This window comes from Coregonus clupeaformis, unplaced genomic scaffold, assembly GCF_020615455.1.
Source record: "Coregonus clupeaformis isolate EN_2021a unplaced genomic scaffold, ASM2061545v1 scaf0010, whole genome shotgun sequence".
Lineage (NCBI taxonomy): Eukaryota > Metazoa > Chordata > Actinopteri > Salmoniformes > Salmonidae > Coregonus > Coregonus clupeaformis.
In genome coordinates this window covers 1-26,353 of record NW_025533465.1, presented here as the reverse complement: position 1 = coordinate 26,353, position 26,353 = coordinate 1, and the positions used below count along the sequence as shown (strand labels likewise).

Genomic DNA, 26,353 nt, shown 5'->3' with positions numbered 1-26,353 from the left:
ACAAACACACAAACATCAACAACCACCCCATACCCCCCCTCAACCCATCAAGAAGACATCAGGAGCAGAGAGGGGGAATGCAACATGGAATGAAAAAATTGAGGAGCAGTTCTGTCGAAGGCATCACCTTGTCAGTGGCAGCTGAGCAAAGCCAACTTTTAACACTGAGAATGTTTGCCTTCATAGTGAACGCTTCAGTCAGAACTGAACTGTCATTGAGGAAAGAATACAGAGAAACTAAGCATAGTGCACCGAAAGTGAAGATAATGAGAATGATTCGATCCCTAGACTCCCACAGCTGCTTCTGTCCTCTCCTCTACTTCTTTACATTCTGCGTTTCTTTTCCTTTTTTGCTGCATGTTTTAATCACCTAAATGAAATACCAATAAATCTTAACGCTGTTTTGAATAAAAATACATGTACAAATATTTTTCAAATGATTGAAAAATAAGAAAAAAATCGGATGCTATCTGCAACAAGTTACCAAGTCCAAGATCATTGGCACGTGAGCATTGTACATCAGCCCTGGGCTGCATAAATAAATCACCTACAGTATAGAGAGAATCCATTTTTTAAGAATATATATTATATATATTTGTATGTGTTTACCAGTCATCACAAATTGTATTGTTTTTTCCATTTGTAAATTATGTTTAAAAAAAATTGTTAGTCTGGATAAGACCTAGTAGCTCTGGGATGTGCTGAATTGTCAGTATAATTTTTCCTGGATTATTTGAGGGCTCTCAGATAAAATTGCATGATGATATTTAAAACGTGAAATTATTTCCTTGTCTGATAAACGAGAGAATAGTCTGTTTTTTTTAACAAAACCAATCCTGTCAGGAAGCTAACGCCGACCAGCGAGTAGAGCCATTTATGCTGCATGAGCTGTTGTATTATAGCCCTGTAAAAGGCCAGCCACCTTTTGAAGCCAATGTATTTATTGCAGCCATTTTACTCTTTGGCTGTGAATGTAGCTGACGTCCATAGACATTGACATGAGGGAAGCAAGATCGGAGAACTGAACTACACAACTGCAAGGGATTTCCGAGAAGTGCTGAATTAGTAATGGTGTCAATATAAAATTATATAGAGATGTATGAAAAATATGCATATAGTACATACATATTCAAACACGCATACACGAACAGTTCCCTCCTTGTTAGACTCACACATAACAAGGTGAGTTGGATAATCACATGAAGGCGTGATAAACAGTTTGAGAAATGTTAGTGTCTTTTTATGCTAAAAGTTGAGAGATCAGCTTTACCAATGTTTTTTCTGTCTGTGGCGTGTCAAGCACTTTTTATGTTAAGCATTTGATTTCTGGTCTGGTGTTTGTTTTCTGTGTGTGTTTAGTTTCTTTGTTCTCTCTGGATAGTGCCTTTCTCTCTGGTGTTTCAGTGTCTCCGACCTGCTGCTTTGAGCCCCTTTCCTTTGTGGGGTCAGTCAATCCTGCAGTGAGAAACCATGTACATAATCCAACCTGTCCCATCAACCCCACACGCTCTTCCTCCCTGTGCCCCTTCCCAACATGGAACTCTTCTTATTTAAGTGTCTCTTGCCTTCTCTTACCTAATGATACTGTTGTTATTTTGCCTCGTTTTTCATTTGCATTTTTAATTTTATTTTCAATTAATAAAAATGCAGTTATTAAAAAAAGAGAAACTATGTGGTGTGTGGTCCATAGATTGTTGCATACTGTTTTTTATCTTGTGATTCAACAAACCTTTTGATGGCTAAATTCATCTGTCTAAAAGTGTATAGAAATTAATTGCCATAACCTGGCTTTGCATCTGACAATATGTAGGGACAGGGACATGCAGTGTTAGGCCATGAATCAGACAGGAATCGCAAATAAATACCTATATTGACACATCAGGCTCCCCTGCATACAATGCCAAGTTCATGTCCCCCTGGGTGCCATGAACAAGCTTCATTGAAGAGGAAGCTGAGTCCTGAGCACAGCCTTGGGTCCTTTTGTACGTAGTGGTTTGCTGCCCAGTGAAAATGTACACATTGCATTACCCTCGGTCTGGTGGACTGTTTGCTTTTGTGTTCCGTTATTTTTAGCCCTTAAACACTTCCAACAATCTGACCACATTGTGTCACAGGCAATTGCCTTTCCACTGAGGGACACTTAACAAACCAGCGGACTGGGAACATTAAGTGCTCTCCATCCTCAGTCCTGTCATGGAATTAATTGTAGTCTGAGAGGATGTCATGTACTGTAAGAAGTCTCATCAGGTCTGAAGTCTAGAGACATTATGTAAGTAAACAGCATGAATATATAACAGCCATCTTTGATTACGTTGTCCCAGATATCCAGGGAACTTTATTGGCATTTACCAAAGCCTGTCTTCTCCCAAAATTAGTCAGACCGTCTCTCAGGGTCTCGATCTCCCACAATTTGAGGATCCATGAAATTATAAATTGTCAAATTTTCCATTAAAGGCCTTGCTGGCTTTGAAAACGATGGAAATGCGTCATGTTTTTTTATAGATCTTGATGCAGTTCACGGTGTGTTATTGCACGATTAAGTGTTAACATAAATTATTGATTGTTTTCTAAGATGCAACGTGCAGTTTATCTCGCTTAGCTTGGTGCTTGTTTGTACTATGTGTGTGTGCATGAGTTTATCCGTTCGGAGGTGTGTGTGTGCAGAGAAATACACATTTGTATTCTCTGTCAGACATCTAGAAACATTGACACCCAGTGAATACCGCACTTCCCATGTCACGTACTTCCTGGGGCCTATTTACTTTGTGGAAATACGTGTGGGGCCTGTGTTTTTGACAGAGCTGGCGCATCTTCAATGTAGGGGTTTGGCAGGCAAAGGGACAGTGATTGGATGCTCAGGGTAAACAACAGTATTTCGAAGGCCAAACTTTCCAGATCTTCCCACTACTGTTCTTTATGCTGTCATCATATTCAAATAGGAATGAAGACATCTCTCCAACTGACCTTAAATGTTCACCTGCTTACTGAACCTCATGCAAATAGTCTGTGAAATGCAAGCACTGGATTCTTTGTTCTCCAACCATCCTGTTACTTATCAGACTGAGATATGTCAATGGTGTTCTTTACACGACTGCCATGACACTGTCATATTCTGGTATGCATGGTGCATTATCGCCACCTCCTGGCAGCTATCGACATCTGAAAATAATTGTTTTCCTCATGCAACCATTCGGTTCGACCACTGCAAAGCGCTATAATAATGTTAATCTTTTACCAGTTTTCAATTTATTAGATATAAGAGTATGCATATTGCAAAGTTTTCAAAGCTTCTTTAAAAAAAATAACGTTAAAAATACATTTTGTAAAAGTGCTTCACTACCATAATGGGATATAGTTTTTGCGTCCTTACATGTCCTTTCCGAGAATCATTCGAGATGAATTAGTAAATGCTCCCTTTTCCTGTAAGAACGAACTGTATGCGCCTTTTCCTGTAAGAACGAACTGTAATTGTACTAAATTATGACTAGACCACAAGACTGGACAGAGTACTGTACGGCTTTATATGAGACCTGGATTTAAGCAACAATCTACAAAAAAACACGTTGTCGGCAGGATTCGAACCTGCGCGGGAAGATCCCAATGGATTTCTAGTCCATCGCCTTAACCACTCGGCCACGACAACCTTATATCAAATTCTACTAAAGATTACTATAATTTCTATGACCACACGTAACAAGTTCTCATCAAAAGTGTTCTAATGTAATGTAATATCCTCCTGAATTATATGTATCGTAATGTCGTTTACTTGATTGTAATTTTTGATCGACTCTAGTATGAAGTTGTCGTGGCCGAGTGGTTAAGGCGATGGACTAGAAATCCATTGGGATCTTCCCGCGCAGGTTCGAATCCTGCCGACAACGGCTCCACGTTTGGATACATTGTAACACCTACAGTAACGTTACGATCAATGTGTTTATATACACCATTGGTTACTACGATAAGGTTATCACAAATAGTAATGTTATACTGAAGATAAGTCTATGATTGGATGCATTGCAACACCAACAAGCCAATTTGCGATATACAGTATGAGATATACAGATTGGTCAGTGCTATCCGGGATCTTTGGGACATCCCTAACCTAAACCATAACCTTAATCACAAAGGATGAATTACCCTAACCTTAACCATAGTCCTTCCCTAACCAACTTCAATTGTGTAGGGACGTCCCAATGATCCCGTATAGCACGGACCGATATAGATTCTGATGATGTGATTTCAGTGATGGTGGTGGAAGATAAGATTGACCATCACCCCTCTCAAATTAAACATTTAAAAAATGTATTATCAGACCTTTTGTATTTACCAATGCATACCCTTGGCAGAATAATTTTTTTTAAACGTTACCTCTACGATTCTAGGAGTAAAATCATGAAGGGGTATGAATGAACATGAAAAAGAAAGGGGTATGCTTGAATTGGCAAAAATAATAATTGAACCTTGAGAAAATGTAGAAAAGAGCAACAATTATTGGTTTTAAAAAATAGAAAAGCAAGTCCTAGGTATAATATCATTTTCCCATTTATAGATATTCATAATACACTTTTGTAGCCTACTTGAGAAAACATAATTTCGGTCTTTTTCTTTTGTGCAATTCAGCAATAATTGCAAACCAGTTCAGAGTGCAAGGACTCAATGTAAATACAAATCACTTTGCCTGTTCAGGTCTACTGTACTGGAAGAACAGTCACCACGTGACATCAGCACTGGGCCTTCGGTCTGTTTTCAGTAGTCGGAGAGAGGAAGAAAAATGGCGGCTGCGACCGATCAGAAGCGGGACGCACGCCATTCGTTTTGAGCTTTCTCACGTAAACCGAGGCCGGGGCTTTACGGGACTACTTCTTTGGAATCTACGCAAGTCAAGCTTTCTGGCGGTACCCGTTTTTCTGGGTTCTGTGAAGGCTAAATAAACGCAGAAATTGAAATAGAAAATAATAGATTTTATATATAATGAGGGGAAAAAGAGGCAGGCCGCCCAAAACCCTGCTGATGCAGGAGCCTTCATCCGAGCCGGAGCGTGGCTTGAGACCCAGGAGGGAGTTGAGGGCAAAGGGGAGAGGTAGTACCGATGTCGATTTTGAGAGTCCCAAGAGGGGAAATAACTCTTCATCGAGGGGCAGGAGAAAAGTGGGATCATCCACGGTATCTCGCGGTAGGGGAAGAGGCAGGGGGGGTGGTGGTGGCAGAGGTACTAGGGGCAGACGGTCAATCGCTAGATCTGTGGTTTATGATGATCATGAAAGTGATGAAGATGATGATGCTGTGAGTTTGAGATCTGAGGAGGACGAGTTGATAGAGGAAGAGACGATAACGGACGAGGAAGAAGAGGCCCTGAACGAGGAGTCAGACCCGCTTGAGGAAATACTCGAGGAGGAGATGATGATGCCAGCTACTGTACTGAGAGCAGCTTTCGGAGTCAGAGCACTCATGGCAGCACTCCGGGTAAAACCACAATATTGCTGCAATAAGCTGCTTAGAGAATGTTAGAAAACAATGACATTGTAACTATTTATAATTTGTCTGGGCGTATTTTTATTGCCATTATGTCTTATAGTGCAGGAAGCTGTATTGTTCAAAATGGAGAATGCACTGACTGTGTATAAAAACAGGCCTTGCTTGAGATCAACATTTGTAATGATGGAATGAAAGCTTTGCATTTAGCGATCTAGGCAGGGCACGAGAGCCGAATTGCACATTTTTGAGTTCTGAAACATTCACACATCTTTAACTAACAGTATTGTGCGAGATGTTAGTATAATTGTGTTTGCTAGTTTTGAATCTGACTTGGCTATTGCAATAGCTAGGTAGTATAACAGACCTTATACCTAAGGTCTAACGTTAGCAAGCTAGGCTAACAAGCTAATGCCTGAACTTGCTAAACAGCTGTAAAGACAGATTTATCATTTCGAAAACAACTAAAATGACCAACAACAATATATTACCATAACATGCACTAATAACTGGATTGTTTCTTATTATAAAACAACGCCTGATGATGCATAATTTCCTTGCAGGTGAATAGCTACTTACCACGTCTGGCTAGCTAGCCAAATATTTTGGTAAATGTGTCTAAATTAATGAGACTCTTAATTAACTTGTTGTTTTTCTTTAACCTACTCTTACTTATTATTAGCTTCTCATACCTAGCATAGGTTTATTTTTACAGCTGAGAAGCAGATGAGTTCTTCAAGCTAGCAAGTTAGCAATGTCATGGGCTCATGCACTTGTCCAGGAGGACCCAGCTAGTTTGCTAGTAGTCCACATCAGCTCGAGCTAATGACAGGACAGGGTACCATGTGGCCCATTGTTTTGAAAATAAGCGCCCTCAATTTCACCAGTTGTAACTGTGTGGAAGAAGTTTCAGTGACGCAGCACAATAATGTTTTACATTCCCAAATACATAATGGAATTATTAATTTCAATGTTATATTAATATCTGTAATATTTCATATCCATAAGCTGTTGTAAACTTTGGAAATTGAATGCAGAAGTTATTTTTGTTTCAACACACTTTTGATGCACATTTTCTCACACACAATAGATAGAAGCAACTATTTTGATTAGATTAAAGTTAATTATTATTTGTTGAAAGTATAATTTGAAAGACACTGTCAAAACTATGTAAGAAAGATGCTATATCTGTATTCTACAGATATATGTAATGATTATGTTGCTGTTGCAAAACATTATCACAGTGTTTGGATTAGACCCATTTAAGAAGTAATTTTTTTACATTGAAGGGAATGTCCATTGTGTTAGATTTCAACATTTGTTCACTTGTGTAAATTCTGTCTTTAACGAAAATTCAAAGAAACAAGTTGATCTATGATTTAAGCCCTTGAGCCAATGTAATTCTGCTGTGTCTGGGTTTTATGTATGAGTTACAGAATGCAATTTCAGTTTTAGTTAGTCTTTAAATCACATGGATTATGGCACTCACCTCTCTCTCTGTCTGGCAGGGCGGAAGATGACGCGGGTGCATTGCCCTCGCTCGCCAATCTTTGAGGAAAAGGAGATCCCTCCTCTGGAGTTGCCCAGAACCTCTGAGGACCTCATGGTGCCCAGCGAGGAACTGCTCAATGTGTCCTCCATCTACGAGGTGCTGCGCAACTTCAGCACGGTACTGCGGCTCTCTCCCTTCCGCTTCGAGGACTTCTGTGCTGCGCTGGTAGGCCAGGAGCAGTGCACGCTGATGGCAGAGACCCACACGGCCCTGCTGAAGGCCATCCTGCGTGAGGAGGACACCTCCAACACCACGTTCGGTCCTGCCGACCTCAAGGACAGCGTCAACTCCACCCTCTACTTCATTGACGGCATGACGTGGCCCGAGGTGGTGCGTGCCTACTGCGAGAGCGACCAGGAGTACCACCATGTCCTGCCCTACCAGGAGGTGGAGGACTACCCTACGGCCCGCTGGACAGTAAGATCAAGGTGCTGCAGTTCTTGGTGGATCAGTTCCTCACCACCAACATTGCCCGCGAGGAGTTAATGTCAGAGGGGGTGGTGCAGTATGATGACCACTGCAGGGTGTGCCACAGGTTGGGGGACCTGCTGTGCTGTGAGACCTGCTCTGCGGTCTACCACCTGGAGTGTGTGAAGCCGCCGCTGGTAGAGGTGCCAGAGGACGAATGGCAGTGTGAGATCTGTGTGGCACACAAGGTGCCCGGGGTCACAGACTGTGTGACAGAGATGCAAAAGAGCAAACCCTACATCCGCCAGGAGCCCATCGGCTACGACCGCCAACGGAGGCAATACTGGTTCCTAAACCGAAGGATCATTGTGTAAGTAATTACTGCCCCCCACCCCACTTCCCTTAGTAGTGACTTCAACAATATTATGCACCATCTCCGTACCATACTGAGTGATCTCATCTGAGATCACTCAGTATGGTTAATCAAGTTAATCAATTGCCTTCAGAATTACCGTACCATCCCTGCCGTCTTTTTCCAGTGCTGAATTGCTTGGTGTAACATCAGTCATGTCCTGTAGATAGAATAATACACCTTTTGTTGCTGAACACTATGTGCAAACAGATTGCCTGAGATAGCTGAACATATATTTTTAACTTGAATTTCAGTAGCTGGATGTTGCTGGTAATCCCCCACATTCATGTAGAAGCAGCCTGGATTAAACATTTACTGGGTGTGAAAAATGTAGCTGATTTCAACGATGACTCAATCTGAGGGTGCTGTGATGGTTAACTATGCCCTTAGTGAGGGTGAAACTCCTGTGCTGTGATGCCATAGCCCCCTGAGAGTTAACTGAACTGCTGCTGGAGTATCAGCTTTCTCATCACGTTACCTCTCCTCCATTTGAACATGTCTTCACAATTGCTTGTAATTGGTCTCTCCTTTTGCGAGAGGCAAACAAAAAATAAATAAGAAGGCTGAAAAACAACATGCTTTCAAATGGAATTGAAGCTTATTGCCAATTTGCATTCAGTATAAATGTTCCTTTAAAGTTAAGATATCTTTGTGTCCAGGTTAATGATGCCTCATGCAGCATTATATGCCATCCAATGATGCCATCTCATGATCTATTCATTAAGGTCCTTGAACCTGTTTTTATAAACAAACTAATTGTCAATTATATTCCATCTTATTTGGCAAAGCTCTAAAAATGGTTGTTGACCTGTTATTCCAGTGAGGAGGACGGGAGCATGAGAAGAAGAAGATCTGGTACTACAGCACAAAGGTCCAGCTGGGAGAGCTGATAGAGTGTCTGGACAAGGAGTACTGGGAGAACGACCTGTGTGCCGTCCTCGAGGAGATGAGAGAGGAGGTGCACACTCACATGGACATCACTGAGGACCTCACCAACAAGGCCCGCGGCAACAACAAGGCCTTCCTCACGGCAGCCAACGGTAAGGCTAGACAGCCACCTGCTGGATGCTCTGAATCACTGTCTGTCACACTGAAGCATTTTTAGCTGGTCCATGGCTTCTATGCGTTGTCAATATAGAAATGTCAATGACGACCCCTAGGCTACATGTTGTATAGCCAGCGTGTAGCTCCTGTGGGATTACATTCCAATACATCTCTGGAGAGGAGAGTACATTCTCCCTCATGCTGAAGTATGATTAGGACGGTTGAAGTATTAGAACTGTCAGAGAGCCACAGGTAGCCTAGCGGTTAGAGCGCTGGGCCAGTAACCGAAAGGTTGCTGGTTCGAATACCTGGTCCGACAATGTGAAAAATCTGTCTGTGCTCTTGAGCAAGGCACTTAACCCTAATATTCTCCAGGGGTGCCGTACTACTATGGCTGACCCTGTAAAACAACAAATTTCTCTGCACCTATCCAGTGTATGTGACAATAATAAAGCATCAAACATCATAGATGTTGCTATTCCCCTCTTTCTCAGCCTTTTTACTTACCATGCAAACAGCGTTTTTATTTTAAAGCACTGTGTCTGTTTCTCTGTGTGGCTACTCTACTCCTCCTGGTTTGTTATAGAGCCTTCCTTTCTATGTGCATTTCCTGACCACTAGATCTCAGAGTTTACACAAACCAAGCTTGCTTGGTTCTAGTTGAACTGTCTTGGGATCAGTCTCCTCAATTGTTAGACAATGAGGGCTTTCTGTGACAGATATTCCAAAGACAAGGTAGATTTTCTTTAAAGCCAATGCAGAGTCTTTTCTCTCCTGTCTAGTTCCATCTGTACCATCTGTGGTGATGAATAGGCCTTGCTGGTATTTTATCCTCTTGAGAAGCCCATTGCTCTTGTGCACTGCTTCATCCTCCCTCTGTTCACTGGAGCTGGTGACACCTGTTTCTCTCCCTATGAAAACCTCAGTTATGAACCGTTGGCGGGTGGGGAATGGAGATTGATTTCATTTTTCATCTTCTCCTGTGACCCAGGACACTTTCAGAGACATAATGCTTTCTGCTGGCTGTCCACATCTTTTTTTTGTTAGATCTATTTCCCTGAATTAAGATTGGAATCTCTCTGTCTGCCTTTTATGGGGAGAGATTTTATACTATATCATCATAGAACACATTATTGATTCTCCACTCTCTTGCTTTTAGTGCTCAGACAGCAGCTTCATTAATGTCATCTCCGGAGCGTTGACCCGCTGTTGCGTTTCAGGGAACAATAGTAGAGACAGCGAGTCAGGAGTGCTTCTAATGAGTTGTTCTTGGTTTTAGCTGTCAATGGCTAACAATATTGGTATTTAACTGTGCTGGTGATCATACGTGTTGTGACTTGGTTATTATTACCTGTCACAATCCATTTCCACTAATTTTTCACACAGTCTCAAGTAGTGCTAGAAGGTGTATTAGCAATCTGTAAGATTAATGTTTGTGTGGTTGTTCTCTAAAGGTGAGAGACAGCTTCTGAGAACCAGGCTGGAAGGGGTAAACCCTAGTGACAGGATGATCTTGACACTGTTACAGCCATTATACATAGGCCTATGTTACTTTCCAATTGCAATTTTATCAGCTGGTTTTATATTGTTTCAAAATGCGTAGGAGAGCAATATAATCACAAGGGGAGTGTGGAAAGCAATTATGCTTTAACTCCATTATATTTGTAATGCCATCCTGTAATAGAACAACATCATTCAAAACAGGCTAGGGCTAGTGTTAGCCAAACAACTCCATTCCATTTCTTATTGTGTGCATCGTTTTTCTGGTTGTGAATTAGCTACTTGACACATCCCCTTGTTTTAATACCTGAAAAAATATCATATACTGGCCGGTTGTGAGCTTAGACATACGGACATGCTTAACAATGTAATAAACAACATGTAGACCTACTGATTTACACGTAAGGTTGAAATGTAGTCTCCGGTCAAACAGACCTAGCATGCTGTGTGGGTGTTGGCCATGTGTTTATCAGCTGTGTTGTTGTTTGTGTAGATGAGATCCTGGAGCGTGTGCAGGCCAGGCAGGAGCAGCGGGCAGCGGAGCAGGCAGAGAAAGCCAGTCAGGTAGCAGGTGACAACAACCCCGCTATAGACACCACCAAGACAGAGGAAGAGACCCCCACACACTGCTCTCCACGGCCAGACAACAGAGAGCTCCAAGACCCCGAGTCTGAAGAGGAGGCAAGCTCACAAGGTAAGACTGGAGTAGCTCTTCTATGTGAGTTGTTTATTGCTTATGAAGTCCTTTTCTGGATGCGTCTTTCATGTAGCCTTTTGAGGATGGCTACGTCTTTAAAAAAATCAATTTCAGGGAAAGTGTTGATCTGATGAGGCGGTTGTGTGCTAAAGATCCAGAGTGAGTCTTGTATGTTTCACAGCAACTGCAGCTCTACCTGCTGGAGAAGAGAACACCACCGTCCAACCTGAGCCCCCTAAGCCTGCTGAGGTGTCCTGCTCGGCCCCCTCTGAGAGTGGGGGACGCCTCCATGGAGCCTGAGCAGGAGAGGCCAGGTACATGATGGAGAAAGAGCCCAGCAATCCGCATCTCTCCTCCCAGCCTCTCGTCCTCCTTGTCACACCTCGCTGTGGCTATGCATGTGTGCATCCATCATCATCGGTCTCATGCTCTGGCTGTCTCAAAGCATCCTCCATACTGTAGTTGTGCATAATGTGATGTGATTGCTGTCACAGGATGCATTGCTGTGAGTCACTGCTACAGGCTTTTTGCTGCTGCTTCTTGGCTAGATGATGATCTTCATGCTAATTGGCTGCACCTCAATGTGACCATTTGTTGATTTGATTATTGGCTCTGTTTGTTAGAAAGTGTACTAAAGAGTGCTCTTGGACCATAAAGGCTAAGTCATAGCTTCCTTTGAGGAAGAGAGTATCTTGAATGGCTGCACCACGGTTACACAGTATGCCTGTCTGGTTGTCTACTAATTCAATACATGGATGACTAACAGAGTGAATGGATTCTCTGTTGGGCAGCTTTCACTTAGTCCCCCCGTCCAGAGTAATGAGTGTAACAGAGGGGCTCTACTCTCCCACAGTACTGCTCACTTCACTATCACTCATTAAACTGACCGGTGTTGCTCACTTACTGAAATAATTCTCCTTCAGAAATAAACATATTTAGTCTTAAGTCTTTTCTTACTCCTCAAAGCACTCTGCTTTTCACTTCTGCTTATGTAACATTTAAATAGCCCATTATTGAATCCCCTTATTTCTGTGGTTTTCCATCTTCATATGATCAGGATCTCTGGTTTTTTCAACATGCATTGGGCCTTTTTGCGGGATCTTGTGCTCTTGCCATCCATCCATGTTATGTTCCATTGTCTTGTGTAGTGTTCAGCATGCAAGGCTGAACAGTGCTCAGGAGGCTCTAAGTGTAGCCAGTTGTTATTATTGTCAATTGCTTGCATGTTCTATTTTCTCAATGCATTCATTGTGTTAGCCGTCCACACACTGAAAACTTGTTCTCAGATAATGGCGTTTCGGCTGCAGCCAGCAGCATCCCTGGCAGGCAACGCCAACCATGCTAAGTCTGTCACAACCAACCTCTTATTCTCACTCCAATTCATCAGGGAAATTGGCCTCCGTTCCTTTAGCGGAAAACAAAAGGCTGGCTGCCTTCCTGAACCTCCCACCTGCTGCCTCAGCGCAATATATACAGCAGGGCCATTTTAGCCCACTGCTCAGATACACAATATCTTTCTTAATTTGGTTCTGCAGCCGCGTGTTGCACTGCTTGTGTTGTGTTGCACTGTGTTCTTTCCTGGCTGGAGGGGATTTAGCCTTATCTGCCTGCCTGGACTGCTGAAGTGCAAATTGTTGCTCAGACTCGCAGATTAAGCATTTCCCTGGTGTTATGCTAATTGTGCATTTATCATTAAGGAACAGGTGAGGCGGGGAAGGCATCAAGCCAAACACTTTCTGTTTGTACATTTGTTGTGGATTACAGGTTTTGTCCGTGTTTGCTCTGCATTGCCGTCATCATTTGCAATACTTTCTCAGTATAGACAGCTGGTGCTGGTGTTGACGCATGTTTTCAGACAAAGGGAGCCTAAGGGGTTTGTGCTGCTCAGCTTCTCACTGTTCAATCCTCTCCTCCTCCCCAGATGATAAGCCTGTAGACTCAGAGTCCCATGGAGAGGAGGACCCCTCTGCCCAGTGCCAGCCTACTCCACCACCACCACACCCTGGTGACGAGAACAGCAACAGCAGCCACGTCTCAGCGCCTGGGGTCCTCAGGAGGCCTGAACAGCCAAACCTCGCTGACAGGTCCTCTCAGTCCTCCATCACCAGCCAGGATGACACGGGTACACCGTCCGCCATACCATCCATGCACTCAGGCCTCTGTTGTATCATTGAACACGCTGTGCTGGTTTACTCATTAATCCTTTATTCATGATTGACTTCTCTCTTTTAATTAATCATCCCTGATCTTAATGATGTGTTGTGTTGCTCGCAGGTGAAGGCAAGGAGAGTGTGAATGGTGAGGGGTCTCAGGACGGACTAACAATCGCATAGTGACTCGTCTGCGTAACCCGGACAGCAAGCTGAGCCAGCAGAAGACCCAGGCAGATGGCAGCCCTACACCCAGTGACAGCAAGGAGGTGAGACACCAACCAGACACTGTGTTAACCTTCTGTCCTCTTTGTGGGATTTCACCCACAGGCTAGTCTCTCACATTAGAAGGCAGCCTTAGCAGGATTAAATGGATTGTCCTGTTATATTTTCAATCATCTAGACTGAAATCCAGTCCTCTGTTCCACATCGACTCACTTCTTTATTACATAATGTTACACAATTAATTGAACTACCGGTAGTCTCCCAATTGCAGAATCCCTAGGAAACAATTGCTCTCTTCTCAGCTGTGTCTCTATTCAGCTCAGTATATATCCCCCTGTGTATCTCTCCATCAGACATCTCCTCCCAGCTCTGAGAGTGAAGTGGCTCGTCAGGGTACTGTGAGGAAAGAATTGACGGTGAAGGGCAACCTGAACAACTTCTTCAAGCTGGGCCAGGAGGGCAAGTTCCGCGTCTACCACAACCAGTTCAGCACCAACACACTGGGCCTCAACAAGCACCAGCATCGCGAGGACCACGACAAGCGCCGCCACCTCTCCCATAAGTTCAGCCTGACCCCGCCGGGGATTTCAAGTGGAACGGCTCCATCCACGGCTCCAAGGTGCTGACCATCTCCACCCTGCGGCTCACAATCATCCAGCTGGAGACCAATGTCCCCGCCCCTTCCTGCACCCCCAACTGGGCCTCGCACAGGTACGCTCCAGCAGACTACTTACTCTGGCATAGGAAAGTGGAGTTTAGAACTGTTTCACACAATGGAGAACTTGAATATTATTGGCTGATAAGGTAATGTAAGGAAATCCTGTTTAGCCATATAGTGAGGTTGTAGGTTTGTGATTTTACAGGACAAACTGGATTAAAGCGGTGCAGATGTGCAGTAAGGCTCGGGAGTTTGCCTTGGCGCTGGCCATCATGGAGTGTGCTATCAAACCAGTGGTCATGCTGCCTGTCTGGAAAGATGCACTTGGACACACCAGGTAAGAGACATGGGTTGTGACTCAAAGGACTTAATTCATTGCTGAATTGAGTTTTGATGAAAAAAGGATTTCATATATAGTCATAGCACCTCGATCTAACTCACCCTGCTCTCTGCGGTCTAGTTTACAATGCTAAACTGAATTCATTATATTGCTTCACTGCTCTGCTGATTATGAAGCATTTTGTTCACCTCTCTTCAGTGCAGAGGTCTGTAGTGGTGTGGGCAGTGTATGCAGAGTAGCTGACGCTTTTCCCATGAGTGAGAAGAGGTTCATTGTTGAAAAGAATAGAGCGCTGGCTAAACAAGCCAGAGTCACCTTGCTGTTTTAATGTCTTTTTCACTCTCCCCCCTTCCCTCTCCCCCTCAGGCTCCATCGCATGACCTCCATGGAGCGGGAGGAGAAAGAGAAGGTGAAAAAGAGAGAGAAAAACTGGAGGATGAGGAGACTATGCAGCAGGCCACCTGGGTGAAGTACACCATCCCCATCAAACACCAGGTAAATCTGGGTTCACTTTTCTCTCATGTCCTGTTTGGGCTTTTATGACTGCATGATGGCTGACAACATAATCATCTCTTCTTTTGAATGCGATCGCGTAGTCTTTATCTAACTGGTTCTTTCTCTCTGTGTGTAAGGTGTGGAAGCAGAAGGGGGAGGAGTACAGAGTAACGGGGTACGGGGGCTGGAGTTGGGTCAGTAAGACTCACGTCCATCGCTTTGTTCCCAGGCTACCAGGGAACACCAACGTCAACTACCGCAAAGCACTCGAAGGTAAGTGTTTCTTCTGTACACGTATTATCCCTGTTGTCTCATCTCACTGATGATGATCAAGGGCACTCAATCAGAAAATGTGGCTCCAGCATGCCTCAGTATAAATTAGGTGCTTCATGTGATTTCATTAATCTCTCTACAGCAGCTAAAACTGGCAAAGAAAATGCAATGTCCGGCCCGAACAAATGGAAACGGGTTGCCAAAAGCACCAACAAGCTCGGAAACCCAGGGAAAAGAAGAGTCTGCTCCAATTACTGAAGAAAAAGACAAGGAGCAAACCGCCACTGTGGAGTCATCTGGGAGCACTTCACCAGGAGAGGGGCAGACTCTGAAAGAGGAGGAGGAGAAGGAAGATAACAATATCACAGAGAAGGTGGAGGAAAAAAAGTTTGATCAGGTGGAGGAGGAGACTGAGGACAAGATGGATGTTGACCCCAGTCCACCAGACACCTGTCTCAGTGAGGAAAAAGGTACAATGATATTACTTTTCATCAATAAACAAAGAGGGTCCCCTGCTGTTTATCTGAATAAGAAATTGTAATAGATGGCATTTGTTATTTTCCCGACGCTTGCTATGATTGACTGTGTTCTACATTCATCCCATACTTAGCAGCTGTCTTTCAGGCCTCACAGTTAGCATTTTCGGCTAATATAATTCATTGAGTTCTCTCTCTCTCTCCTCTTTAGGTATAGTGGACAGCAAAGACCCTCGTCACCGACTGACCCTGCTGTGAAGGTGGAGCCCAGGGATGGAGAAGAACCTAAGCAGGAGGACTCTGAGGCCAAGCCACCTGTTCGCCCCTTCAACTGGGATGTGGTGAACGTCAGCGAGGGCTTCCAGCTCCGTTCGGCCTACAAGAAGAAGGTGAAGACGTCCAAGCTCGACGGGCTGCTGGAACGCAGAGTGAAGCAGTTCACCCCTGGAGGAGAAGCAGAGGCTGGAGCGGCTCAAACAGCAGTCAGCCCTGGCCAAACACACAATCTACAAAGAGAAAGTTAATACAGGGACTCCCACCACCGTCAAGACTGAAGCTTCTACAGCAGACAAGGAGCAGGACAATTTAGCAGTGACACCGTGCACTAGTCTGAAAGCTGAGGGGCAAGCAGACTCGGTAGTTAAAGACTCAATCGTTAAAAGGCTCGACTTTGACCAGGGAGCAGCCAGTGAAATCCCAACCCTCAGGAGAGACAGATAACCTGGACGTCAGATTAGGCTCCACCTGTAAGCCCCAGGCAGCAGGAGCCACAGGCCCCAACCTCAACACCATAGGGTTGGCCAACCATGAGAGCAGTGTTCAGGGCAATGGTAGGGATTCGTTATCTCAAACAGAGCTGAATGGAGGCTTCCAGAAAACCATAGAACTCAACAGCAAAGTCAATTCGACATCCCTAGAACTGGCTTTAGGTGCAGCCAAACCTCCCAAAGCAGAGGTGACGATAGCAGGAGAAAACGGTAAGAAGCATGGTTACGAGGAGACAGAGCAAGGCAATGGACAGAGGGAGACAGAAAGCATGGAGGTAGACCAAAGCAAACCACATCAAGTGCAGGTGAACGGGAAAGACGCTGTTGACACCAAGGCTCCTGTAGACTCAAAGATGCACTTAGACCTGGCCAACAAAGTGGACACCAAGGCCATGCTCCAGACGTTAGAGGGTGAGATCAAAGCGCTGCCAGTGAAGGAGCCTGTAAAGTCCATTATGAACGGTACTCTCTCTCAGGACGGGTTAAAGGTCAACAGCACTGTGTTAGCCACCAGCCCAGCTTTGGCGGACGTAGAGAGGAAAGTTGTGGTGTCCGAGCCTGACTACCTGCCTCCTCAGAAGGTTGCCAGACTGGAGAATAATGGCGAAAGGGGTGGCAGACTCTGTCACCTCGTCACTGTTAGGGCTGTCCACTGGTGTTCCCAAGGTAAGCAACAGTACCAAGTCTGAGCCAATGGAGATTGGGCAGACGGCATCCAATAAGATCACCCCGTTTCCTATCCCCACTGCAGAGGAGTCCAGCTTGAGTAACAACACCACAGAGAGTAGCAGTAGTGGGGCGCTGAAGACCGTCACCACAACCACTACTACCACCGTGTCGACAGAGTCTCGCACGGTGCAGATAGCCGAGGTCTCCAGCAGCAGTAAGCCTGCAGTGACGCCTGCTGCAGAGAGCAGTGCTGTGTCCACCCTCACCACCATGACCAAGACCACCGTCACCAGGGTCAGCTCCCCGACCCTCGGGGCCACCTTCTCCGAGGAGACCAAGACTGTTGTCACGGCAACGTTGACAGATGCCAAATCTGGCCCCTCAGGCACTTCGGTCACCTCCATGACGGTCAGTAAGGAGTACTCCACCAGAGATTGTGTCCGGCTGCTCAAGTTCTCCCGCTCCAAGAAGACCCGCTCTGGCACGGCCCTCCCCTCCTACCGCAAGTTTGTCACTAAGAGTAGCAAGAAGAGCATCTTTGTACTGCCTAATGATGACCTGAAGAAGCTGGCGAGGAGAGGGCATCAGAGAGGGTGCCCATCTTCAACTACAACGCCAAGCCAGCCCTGGACATCTGGCCCTATCCCTCCCCCAGACCCACCTTTGGAATCACGTGGAGGTTAGTCAAGTAGTTGACCCTTAGTTATTAGGCTGCCATTTGTGCACTGGGCCCCCCACAAGGCCTTCCCTGAAATGAAAACACAGAAAGCCAACAATACTAGGGCTGAAACCATTGAGAACAGGGAACCATGTACATTTGTCCATATAGCTCTTTGGTTTAAGGTTGTTTCGGTAACACTCACTGACTTGGGTCTCCCATGCAGATACCGTCTCCAGACTGTAAAGTCTCTGGCGGGGGTCAGTCTGATGCTTGCGGCTGCTCTGGGCCTGCCTGAGGTGGGATGACATGGCCGTCAAGCCCTCCCCTGCTGTAGGAACCACCCGCACAGGTGAGTGCACAGCAATGCTACCCTCCTCTCCCTCTCTCTGCCCTCCCCCTTCCTGTCTCTAAATTTGAAGATGAGGCACCATTTCAAACTGACATATTTCCTTTCTGCTCTCCTCAGAATCCTCGGAAACTGCGATCACCACAACGGAGATCATCAAGCGGCGAGATGTGGGGCCGCACGGCATCCGGTCGGAATACTGCATCAGGAAGATAATCTGCCCCATTGGCGTTACCCAAGCTCCCAAAGGTAAAAGGATGAAACCACAATCCTACAGTGGTCTCATGAATCTTTGCTTTGGATTGCCTTGCTCAGCTTGTTTCTCACCTCTTCTAGTGTTCTCTCTCAAGTACCTGAGTAGGCAAATCTTGGTCAGTGAAAATATGAAGTTTGAGAAAGTTCACTGTTTATCCCACAATATAAAGGATGACATTAATTGACAGAAGTCAATACTCTAGTTTTTCCCTTTACCTCATTCTTTCTCTCATCCTCTCTCTCTCTCCCTGAGTAGAAACTCCCACGCCCCAGAGGAAAGGCCTGCGCTCCAGCGCTCTGAGGCCAAAGAAGCCTGAGCCGGCCAAGCAGACTGGGCCCATCGTCTTAGAGACGTGGGTGGCCGAGGAGGAGCTGGAGATCTGGGGAGATCAGAGCCTTTTCAGAAAGGTGAGCAGGCGGACTGTCCTTAGCCTTGTGGCTGGGGCTGGAGAGAATAAGCTGCTGTACTGCTTGATATTATGTGACCTTTGAACCTTTACTTCCCTCAAGATGTCTTGTTGTAACCCTGCCCAGGTCTGTTGTGTTGTCTTGTCATTGGATGTAGTATGACTAACTGGCTTGTCCTCTTGTGGGCACAGGGTTGAGAGGGAGAAGGCCCAGGCTGCAGACCAGGCAAAGGTTAGTAGAACGCTGAAGACAGCAGAGGAGGCCAAGGCCCAATTGGAGGCTCAGCTAAAGCACCAGAGATTGGCTGCTCAGCAGGTGGGAAGATCAGACAAGTTTCCACCTTGCACAATGGTGACACCTAGCCTCCCTACAATCCACCCCCCCTCAGCCCAAACCTGGGGGTGCACAAACACTAAACACGGGGAACTGGGACATTTCAAGGGCCTCTGTTTGGGTTGGTTTTGATCAGAATAATTGTCCTTTTAAACCATGTGCAATTACAAATGTGTATTGGAGGTGATGTTATGTATTATTCAGATGAGACATGTTCACTATGTACTCACACTCCTTTACGCCTGTCTCCACTTTCCAATGAGTTTGGTGTTTCTATATGGTTTAGCATAGATTTAACATCTCTACCTTTGCGTTGTAGAAACGGTTGGAGCAACAGAAGCCTGGTGCCACCACCTCCACCCCCACCAGCACCCCCTACAACCTCAGCCTCTGGCACTCCGGCATCCCTGACCAGCCAGGTCACTTCAGGGACTAAACTGGTCCTGGCCACCAAGCTGGGGAACACCTGTCACATTTCAGCAGAACAAGAACTTCCATCAATCGTTTGCTTCCTGGGTCAAGCAGGGCCAGGGTAGTCCAGGTGAGTCTGGCGACTACTAGCTGCTCATCCTCAATCATGGCAGTGGCTACTGTGGGGGGTGTGTTTTAAGTTGATAGTGATTTTTTTATATTTGTTTATTTCTGTGTTTTTGGTTGTAAGACGTTTTCATTCCCCATTCACTTTTTAATGGTGGCCATTGAGGTTCACTTGTAGATGTTGAAAATCGTTACAACAACATAGATCATTTTAGTGTTTGGATTCTTATTTTTTCATTTGACCTATTTTGATAGATATTTACGGTGTGTTAAATTGCCTTAATGGCCAGTGGTGTCCACTTCCTGTATACGAAAAGTGTGGGGCTGGGAAAGAGAATTATAAAAACCTTTGGAATAACTTTTGACTCCTAGAAAAAAGTGAAGTTTCAGGCTCATAATCAGTTAATCAGTCCAAAAGCATATGCAACGGCTTTGTTTGAATCAAAGCTGGGGGGAAAGGACCCCTTAGTGGACACCACTGCTGTACACCCTGGCTGTTGTGGTTGCACTTGCACACGGTGTGTGACTGCAGGTGGGGTGTGTCTTGCAGCCTCCACTGGCTCAGGGGCCACCGTGGCCAACAGCATTGTCACCACCTCTGGACAAACGCTCCAGATCTCTGGCAGCCCGGTGACCATGGCTGGCCAGGTCATCACCGCCAAGCTACCCATCCCGGCCAACAGCAAGATTGTCACGGTCAACATGCCAACCACACAAGGAGGTATGGAAGACCTTGCCGTCTGTATGGTTTTAGCCGGCACGATCGCATTGACCAGGCCTACCCCCCACTCAGCAAGCCTGCCCCCACTCAGCAAAACCATGAACCATCTCACCCCAGTGGAAACTAAACCTTTGAGGAGCTTTGAAGTGTTGCTTTTGATTTGAGTGTGCTGGCTGCCCCTAATACGTAGAAAATGCCAATGATTTATACAAGAACACTCCAGGAAGGAGTTCCCCTGGGATGCCCTGTCTGTCTCCCTCGTAATAGACACAGTAATGGCTGTTCTGTCTGTCAGATTATTGATCCCATGGAAGCTTCCTTCAGGTACCTTGGTTGGACTGAGTCCCAAACAGTCTCAACACAAAGGACCTGTTCTGCTTGATCAATACAATCTGTCCAGGTCATCTGCAAGAGGGGCAGATGACATTTCTCCCACTGATGGCTGTGACTTGACAGTACATCTGGAGATGTGATTCAACCGAGTATTTCTTTGGCAAACTGAATTCTTAGTTCCATGAGCTTTTAACAAGGGCGTTTGACTTGTTGTAAATCTCATTATTGAGGTTCAACACCCTACTGTTGATCTACATTTCTAGTAAATGCATGCTGCTTAACACAGTCCCTGTCCACCACAGGTATGGTGCAAGTCCAGCAGAATGTCCTGGGCATTATTCCATCCAGCACCCCAGGCAACCAGCGGACCTACTCCTCATTCCAGAACCTAACGCCACCATCAACATCAGACCCAACACCTCCACCTCAACCACTACTCAGCCGGTAGAGAATAGACATCAAACAGATCTATCTCTCTCACACATATTCTTGCTCTGTCTTTTCCCTCTTATGCTCCCCTCTCTTTCTTTGTTATAATCTTAATTGGAATGTAGTTAAATGAGCATAATCATGTGTACAGAATCATTTATTTGTGTTTTGTTTCTTTGGCTCAGGTCATCACCACTGGAGCCCAGATTCGTCCGGGCATGACGGTGATCCGATCGCCTCTACAGCAGGGCACCACCATGGGCAAAACCATCATCAGAACCCCCTTGATGATGCAACAAGGTATTCTACCAGCCAGTAGGTCTCTCTCCTCTACCGCCTCCCAACCTGTGGCTGCATGGCTCTGCTCACTCCTCAGCATGCAACATTACTTTGTGTTGATATGTTTATACGTATTCATTTTATTAGGATGGATACTACACTGCTCAAAAATAAAGGGAACACTTAAACAACACAATGTAACTCCAAGTCAAATCACACTTCTGTGAAATCAAACTATCCACTTAGGAAGCAACACTGATTCGACAATACATTTCTCATGCTGTTGTGCAAATGGAATAGACAACAGGTGGAAATCTATAGGCAATTAGCAACACCCCCCAATAAAGGACTGGTTTTTGCAGGTGGTGACCACAGACCACTTCTCAGTTCCTATGCTTCCCTGGCTGATGTTTTGGTCACTTTGAATGCTGGCGGTGCTTTCACTCTAAGTGGTAGCATGAGACGGAGTCTACAACCCACACAAGTGGCTCAGGTAGTGCAGCTCATCCAGGATGGCACATCAATGCGTAGCTGTGGCAAGAAGGTTTGCTGTGTCTGTCAGCGTAGTGTCCAGGGAGCATGGAGGCGTTACCAGGAGACAGGCCAGTACATCAGGAGACGTGGAGGAGGCCGTGAGGAGGGCAACAACCCAGCAGCAGACTGCTACCTCCGCCTTTGTGCAAGGAGGAGCAGGAGGAGCACTGCCAGAGCCCTGCAAAATGACCTCCAGCAGGCCAATGTGCATGTGTCTGCTCAAACGGTCAGAAACAGACTCCATGAGGGTGGTATGAGGGCCCGACGTCCACAGGTGGGGGGTTGTGCTTATAGCCCAACACCGTGCAGGGACATTTGGCATTTGCCAGAGAACACCAAGATTGGCAAATTCGCCACTGGCGCCCTGTGCTCTTCACCGATGAAAGTAGGTTCACACTGAGCACGTGGACAGAGCTGGAGACGCCGTGGAGAACATTCTGCTGCCTGCAACATCCTCCAGCATGACCGGTTTGGCGGTGGGTCAGTCATGGTGTGGGGGTGGCATTTCTTTTGGGGGCCGCACAGCCCTCCATGTGCTCGCCAGAGGTAGCCTTGTAAACTGCCATTAGGTACCGAGATGAGATCCTCAGACCCCTTGAGACCATATGCTGGTGCGAAAGTTGCAGCCTGGGTTCCTCCTAATGCAAGACAATGCTAGACCCTCATGTGGCTGGAGGTGTCAGCAGTTCCTGAGAGGAAGGCATTGGATGCGTGACTCACCCGTTCCCCAGAACCTGAATCATCCCAAGAGCACATCTGGGATCATGTGCACGCTTCCATCCACGCATCACGTTGCACCACAGACTGTCCAGGAGTTGGCGGATCGCTTAGTCCAGGTGGGAGGAGATCCCTCAGGAGACCATCCCATCCTCATCAGAGTATGCCCAGGGTTGTAGGGAGGTTAACCACAGGCATGTGGAGTCCACACACACTACTGAGCTTCTCATTCTGACTTGTTTTAAGGACATTACATCAAAGTTGACTTCAGCTCCTGTAGTGTGGTTTTCCTTAATTGAGGGTGACTCCAAATCCAGACCTCCATGGGTTGTTGAGCATTTGATTTCCATTGATCATTTTTGTGTGATTTTTATTTGTCAGCACATTCAACTATGTAAAGAAAAGTATTTAATAAGATTATTTCATTCATTCAGGATCTAGGATGTGTTATTTTAGTGTTCCCTTTATTTGTTTGAGCAGTGTATATTTAGAACCATATTGGTAGTCCGCCAATGTTAATTTTATGTATGACCTCCAGTCAGTTCTCATTCATGATAAGTCAACTGATTTGTCTTGGGACTGTCCCCAGGCATTCTGTATTTAAGGTACTTGTGTGTCCGTTTTCTGTTTGCCTCACTGCATCTCACTGTCTGTCCTCTAGAGCCAGCAGCAGGTGGTGACTCAGATCATCCGGGCCAGCCTGTCTCTTGTCAGTTTCCAGTGCTTGCCCTAAAGTCCAGAACAGCGCAGGGCCAGAGGGTGCTGGGGGCTGCCCCGTCCCATCCTGTCACCCCTGCCCCCGGTTGGTCCCTCATCACCATCCACCCCCAAGTTTGCCGACCACAGCAGAGGCCAGGTCAAACTCACCCTGGCCCAGCTCACCCAGCTAACTGCAGGGGCGACACAGTTGAGGAGCCACCTGCTCTCTTTTACATCTACTGCTTGTACATGCTACTCTCACACTCCTGTTGGATGGATTCTCTGTGTTTCTACCTCACACTGTGTGTGTGTCTGTCTGTGTGTTCCAGGGAGGGAACCAGGGTCTCACTAGTAGTGATCCAGGGACAGGCCAGACCACAGGCCAGCTGCTGGTCATTCCCAGGGGGGACGGTCCCCAGGCCCTGGGCAGCCATCTCATGCAGGCTGCCAGTGCCACGGGGTGCAGCGCTTCCTCTTCACCCGGGGGATCAGCCTCCCCACCCCCGCCACCACGGCCAGCGCTTTGCATGTCACCCTGTCACAGCACCACAACCACACCCTCAGTGCCAGGTATGAGTCTAGGCCACTTCAACTCAAGCATCGTACACGAGTATTTGCCAGAGAGTTGTGAATTCTAATGTTCATTTGGATTGGTCTCTGGTTTGTGGTTATGTGGGATGTGTTAATACTGTGCCTCTCTTTCTCTCCTACCTTGCCAGCACTGTCTCAGCCTCAGGTTCAGACTCCTGCCTCTCAGCGCACCCAGTTCTTCAGCCTCTCACTTAGGCTATCGCTCCAGTCCAGCCCCCTGCCTCGGCTCCTGCCCCCCTCCCAGTGTCCACACATCAGACTCCAACCCCCTCAGACTCAAATCCATCCCCCTCCAGTCCCCACTGCTTCCCATCCAGCCCCAGATCCCAACCTCTCCCCAACAGGTCCATAAAGGCTGTCTCTGTCTCCCCCTCCGTCACCCAGGCCACGGTGAGGCCCATCCAGGCCCATGCCAACTCCAGCCCCAGGCTCCGGCTCCAGATCAGGCCACCACAGCACAGCAGCTGCAGTCCACCACCAACCAGCTGATCACGCGTGTGGGGCTGCAGTAGGTCCAGGTGCTGGTACCATCCAGACCCACGTGGTGGCTCAGCTCCAGGTCCAGGCCCGGCGGTTGGGCGGTGCCCCAGCAGATCAAGCTCAGCTGCCGATCCAGATCCAGCAGGCAGGGGCCGAGGTGCAGGCCCACCAGATCCAGAACGTGGTAACCATCCACAGACGGCCAGCGTGCAGGAGCAACTGCGAGAGAGGATCCAGCAGCTCAGAGGCAGCAGCAGAAGAAGAAGAAGCAGCAGGAGGCCAAAGAGAGCAGAGCCCTGCAGGCCTCCAGCTTCAACTGACATCATCCAGAAACAGGTGGTGATCGAACCAGAATGCTGTGATAGGAATCTGAAACAGAGGGAAGATCATGACTCTAAGCAGAGCGGGAGGAGAACCAGTAGGTATGGCTCTCATTGTTCACAGACATGACCCTTGGCATAACGACACTCATATGAATTACCAGTAGAAAAATATCCATTTGTCAGTTCCAACAACCTATAATTAATCCAACCAACAATCGTCAACTATTTTGTATTAGGTTGTATTTCGTCTGATTTCATGATGAGTCTGACCATGCTCCCTTCCCTGCTCTCTCCCTGCTGAGCAGAATGATCGATCTGCAACCAGGTGATGAAGTTCATCCTGGACAAGATCGACAAGGACGAGAAGCAGGCTAAGGCTAAGAAGAGGAAGAAGGAGGAGTCTGTGGAGCAGAAACCCGCAGCAGCAGAATGCCACCAAGCTCTCGGCACTGCTCTTCAAGCACAAAGAGCAGCTCAAGGCTGAGATCCTGAAGAAGAGGGCTCTACTGGACAAGGAGCTGCAGCTGGAGGTTCAGGTCAGTGCCATAGCCACCTCTGCTCTCTAACACACATCATATGGGCCACTTTTATTGTAGTGCTCTATTAGGGTGTAGAAGTGGGATATTGGATGTATTGAGAAATATTGTAAGCCACTGGCCAGAATTCCTTTTACATTGTGATAATACCAAATGTCAACCATTCTCTCCTCTCTGTCCTTCCTTTCCTCTGTCCTTCTCTCTCCTCAGGAGGAGCTGAGGAGGTACATCAGCAGGCTGAGGAAGGAGAAGGAGAAGGCCCGGGCTGCAGCTTTCCTCAGGCAGCCGCCAAGGCAGCTGCAGCCCAGGTAGCCTCCCTCCCTCTCCCCTACCATAGCCTCGCCTCCTCCGCCCACAAACGCAAGAGGATGCACGAGAGGGACTCGCTCCTCCGCCAAGCCCAAGAAGAAGAAGATGATATCCACTACCTCAAAGGATCACAAGAAGGAAGTCAAGCTGCACAGTCCTGTAAAACGCCCTATGACGAGGCCAAGTAAGAGACAGATGCACCATAAAATGTTCCCATAGAAACACTGAACATGTAATTGAACTGTAGCATGTATGTCAAAGATGACAAACTTAACAAGTCCACATGGTTTCAGGTTCTACATTGCGCAATTGTGCTCCAACTGGTTCCACGGTGCGTGTGTGGGCATCACGGAGAAGGAGGCCAAGAAGCAGGGACGACCACGCCTGTAATGGCTGCAAGTGGGGCCAGGACTCACAGGACTCAGGGCACCACGGAGGAGCTGTACTGCATCTGCCGGACGCCATACGACCAAACACAGTATGATAACACAATACGAATAAGGTTACAGCTTGGGTGGACTGAATGTTATAGGTCCAATATCCCTGACCTGTACTTCCCATGTCTTTTTCTCCCAGGTTTTACATTGGCTGCCATCAAGCAGAACTGGTACCTGGCGCTGTGTGGGCATCCTGCAGAGCGAGGCCAACCAAATAGACGTAGCACGCAGTTCGCAGTGTCAGTCCACGGAGGACGCAATGACGGTCCTCACACCGCTAACAGACA

The 26,353-nt window shown here is 46.7% G+C and overlaps 2 non-coding genes and 1 pseudogene across 2 annotated transcripts; 2 read left to right on the top strand and 1 right to left on the bottom strand.

Annotated features, from left to right (window-relative positions):
- Positions 1 to 3,561: 3,561 nt before the first annotated feature.
- trnas-aga lies at positions 3,562 to 3,643 on the bottom strand. Its single transcript has one exon. It is a non-coding gene; the product is annotated as a tRNA-Ser (tRNA).
- Positions 3,644 to 3,799: 156 nt separating this feature from the next.
- On the top strand, positions 3,800 to 3,881 carry trnas-aga. Its single transcript has one exon. It is a non-coding gene; the product is annotated as a tRNA-Ser (tRNA).
- An 890-nt stretch (positions 3,882 to 4,771) lies between these two features.
- Positions 4,772 to 26,346, top strand: LOC123483023 (annotated as a pseudogene).
- The last annotated feature ends 7 nt before the right edge of the window (positions 26,347 to 26,353 follow it).